Below are 4,444 nucleotides of genomic sequence, written 5' to 3'. Positions count from 1 at the left end.
GGCTGTTGCTCCCAGGCTTCCTTCGCCACATCCAGGAGGCCGCGGGGTTGCCGGCCAAAGAGGAGCTCGAAGGGGGTGAAGCCAGTTGAGGCCTGCGGAACTTCGGATCCCGAAGAGGACATAGGGGAGCATCAGGTCCCAGTCGCGTTTATCCTCCGAGACCACTCGTCTCAACATCTGCTTGAGCGTTTGATTGAAGCGTTCGACCAGTCCGTCGGTCTGGGGATGGTAGACAGTGGTCCTAAACTGCTTCACCTGCAACAGCCGGCAGAGGTCAGCCATCAGCCGGGACATAACGGGGGTACCCTGGTCGGTCAGGATCTCCGCTGGGATGCCGACTCGGCTGGAGAGCAGGTAGAGTTCCTGGGAACTGCTTCGGGGTACCGGGTGGCATAGTCGACAATCACCAGGATGTGTTCATGTCCCCGGGCAGACTTAGGCTTGGGGCCCACAAGGTCCATCCCGATGCGCTCGAAGGGCACCTCGATGATGGGCAGCGGTATCAGCGGACTGTGGGGAGGCGTCCTGGGTGACGTCACCTGGCAGGTCGGGCAGGCTTGGCAGAACCGCTTCACTTCGGCCTCCAAGCCCGGCCAGTGGAAGCGGTCGCTGATCCGTTGGATGGTGTTCCCGGCTCCGAGATGCCCTGTCTCCGTCTTTGTGCGTGGCACCACCAGCAATAATTTTTCCTCCCCCCTTCGCTGCGCGACACAGTAGAGCAGGCCATTTTGCACGACGAAATGCGGGAGAGGGTGGGGACCAGGCTGAACCTCCTTGCCTTCGATGACCCGGACCTGGGTCCATCCATGCTTCAGCCTGTCGTCCTCCCGCTGTTCCTTCCCAAATGAGCCCCCTCCCGTCACCTGTTGGAACACATCATAGAAGAGATTAGGATTTTGGGAGGGGGACTCACCTTTTCTCCCGCTATCCGAGGCCAGAAGCACGGGCCGCTGACAAGGTCCTGTCGTGGGCCTCCTTCTTCGGCGACGCTCGCTCCCCAGCATCCCGGTGTTGGGCCGCAACCGCCAGCTCGACAGCCTCCACCAGCTCGGCGGTGGTGGTTGGGTTCCTCATCCCAACTGCCTGTTGGTGAGATCGGGGAAGGGCTCTGAGGAGACGGTCGATCACCACGCGCTCCGCCACCTGTCCAGCCGATGGAGCCCCCTCCAGCAGCCAGTGCTGCGCGAGTCGCGTGAGTTCGGCGGCCTGGGCACGGGCAGGCAGACGGGGCTTATATTCCCACTCGTGGAAGTGCTGGGCGGCACAGATAGGGGATAACCCCAGGCGGGCTAGGATTTCCTTCTTGACCTCCTTATATTGATCGGCGGAGGCGGCGGGAAGAGCGAAGTATGCACGCGGAGCTTTGCCCGTCAGCAGGGGAGCCAGCACCCGTGCCCAGTCGTCCCTATGCCATCCTTCCATGGTGGCCGTCGCTTCGAACATTTGTAAGAAGGCTTCTACGTCATCATGAGGAGTCAGCTTGGGTAGCAGCTTCGCGGCCTGTACTCGGGGGTCCGGCAGCGGAACGCGTTGAGCGGCAGTGGCACAAAGGGCCGCGAGCTCCACAGAGCAGGAGTGTACTCCTCTACCGATGGAGTGTGTGAACCTGGCATTCCGTTTGTATGCCCGCCTGGTCTGTTCTGTTCTCCTGCTCCATTTAGGCACACTGCATTCTGACTGGTTCGGATAGCATACTGCGGGAGGTCGGGGCCGCAGAAAATCATGCTATAAAGCGATTTAGAAATCGCGCATGCTCAAATCGTATTTTATGACGATTTTGATTAATCGCACAGCCCTATTTAAAATGTTTATTTCTTCTCTAAAAGGAGTAGTTACATGACAGCGTTTACTTTTAGAAGTGAGAAGTGAAGACCAGGAGACTCGGGTGAATATTCAGCAGGATTCTTTATTGCTGTTTGATGCTCCAGTCATTCAGTCTAACTAAAGCAGTAAAACATGTAAGTTTTATATACAATTTAGAGAGCAGTCCTTACAGGTCAAGACAAAGCAACCTTAAACAAAGGATGTAAACAGTTATTAGGAGCCTGACCAGCTTCACGAGCCCCAATCCAAACAGTATAATTGTACCATGCAGATACTTCACAGAGATAAGAAATACATCCTCAACAAGTAGTTTTGGTCATAAACACTTGCCACAACTTTAAAGACTGGAGCAGGGTCAAAAGCCACCAAAACATGATCACCTCAGGTACTGCGTTTATTTAACTATCAATACGGAGAGCAAGAACTAGCAGAAGCCTCTCACTAGACATTTTGCTTCACCAGCTGGTATTGTTGCTTATCAAATAAAATGTAAGAAAACAGAGACTCTTAAATGTGACATTAGATGGGTTTTCTAAGAAGGGAAGTAAATGAAAATGACATGCACATGTTGCTGTGAATCTTTTGCTCTTGTGGTAGTATTTTAAGGTTTATGAAACTAAAGATGCAGAATAAGAATAACTATCTTTCCCACTCTGGTTAAAACTATAGAACAGAAATAGAGCAGAAGTCAAACCACAACCATCAGCTCAACCTTTATTAGGCATCTTAACACTTATGTCATTTTTTCACAACAAGCAGCTTCTAAAATTAGCAATGCACAAATAACAATGTGTCTCCAGTGATGAACTAAAGAAGCTGGAGCAACACATGAAAATATGAGGCATATTGCCGTAAATGTAAATTTTTATTTTTTTACTAACCATGGCCTCCGAAAAATGAGGCCCACAATAGAAACAGCCCACATAATGCTGTGACTTCCACTACAAGGTACCAAACCACACCACTGAGAGAAGCGTCTGCAGAACTTGCTTTGAATGTGAACATTGATGCTACAATTATATTAGAGATGTTACCATTTTTATGGTTATCAAATATCTGCAAACATAAACTAATTATAATAATTTAAACATGTAATGATTACATATTTATAAATATGCAAGCTGTAAGGCTGGAAGAAGCTCAGACATTTTGATATCCTTAGATACGGACAATACAAACACAGTGTATTAACATACAGGCATTGGTTTCCACATCTCACTGAGAGAAGATGCAGGAAAGCTTCTTTCTCACATATTCTTCCTTCACATTTATTCCTTCTCCCCCACTTCTTCCCCTACCTTCCCTTCACTCAGTTTGTAACGGTCACCACTGTTTCTTTTGTAGTTCCCCTCCCTGGCACTAAGGGGAGTTGGGGAAGGTAACTATTGTAGCTCACCCTTTATAAGGAAGTGAGTAAGAGGGTAGGCATGTGCTTTGGCAGGGCTAGGAGCTCACCTTTGTTCAAGCCATTGTATGAGCCCTATTTTGAGGAACATCATTGTTCTTTCAGCTCAATGTAAGTGATGTTTTTGGTTTTTGTTGGATGAAGTGTGTATATGTATATGTAATGTTTCATGTTTGGTCTGATTATTTAATTTTGTTTGTATACAGAGGGTTTTCTTTTGTGGGTGCATGGGCTGTGCCAACCATCAACCATGAGGTTGAAAAGAGTAAGGACTATTTCATCCTGATTATTTGTTTGGACTGATTTTTCTTGGGATATACCTTGATGCTTGTTCTGGAATGGGAAATGGATGTTTAATATGGACATTAACCACTGTGAACTTCAACAACAATGTTCATCTGTGATTCTCTACTCCTTTAAGAAGAGAGTTATAAGGTAGTGTGGTTTCATGTCTGTATGTGATCAGGTTCAATGGTGTATTTTTCTGTGAAAGTTTGTTTTTCTTTTTTTGTATATTGTACTGGGGTTAAAAAGGAAAAAACTTTAAAATATAGTTGGTGGATGAACCCCCTCAGATTTTGTGTGACTGGTTGTTTTATTATAGCTGGTGTTACAAGTTCACTCAGAATGGTCAATAGCAAAATATAATGTTCAACATGAATGCAAGTAATATTCACAGTCACGTTTGGTATCATTTGAAATGTCTCCGGGTAACTGGTACGGTGGTCTCAATCTTACAAGAAGTAGACTCTGTGTCTTTCATGCAGATTACCATCTGTCGCCAAAGGGTGTAAACTCTCCACTCCTTTCCCGGTGTCTTTAATGCAAATTAGCATCTGTCCCCAAAAGGTGTAAACTCTCCACGTCTAGGCCTTGATCAATGAAAATTCCAATTGTTAATTCCTGTCTGCATTTGGAGGATGTTTGTCTTGGTCTGAGTACTTAAGGAAATGTTGCAAGAAGATCAGGCACGATTCTGTAGCCAGATGAGCCCGTAGTGTGGAGTGTGTCCATACTCCATATTATGTATTTTTCTGAAGTCAGGTATGCATCTTTTACTCTTAGAATTACTTTTGAGAATTGTATGTATTGTATTGATTATCAATGAATTCCCAAATAGCAAGAAAGTTTGGGCCAAATGTGGCTGATAGCTGTCACATTTGGCCTAGGTACGGCATGGCTGAGCACATATGGGCCAAACTTTAACTGTATATG

The sequence above is a fragment of the Sinocyclocheilus anshuiensis genome, unplaced genomic scaffold (genome assembly GCF_001515605.1).
Source record: "Sinocyclocheilus anshuiensis isolate Anshui unplaced genomic scaffold, SAMN03320099.WGS_v1.1 scaffold1402, whole genome shotgun sequence".
Lineage (NCBI taxonomy): Eukaryota > Metazoa > Chordata > Actinopteri > Cypriniformes > Cyprinidae > Sinocyclocheilus > Sinocyclocheilus anshuiensis.
The sequence above is the reverse complement of the archived record's forward strand: the minus strand, read 5'-3'. Positions refer to the sequence as shown.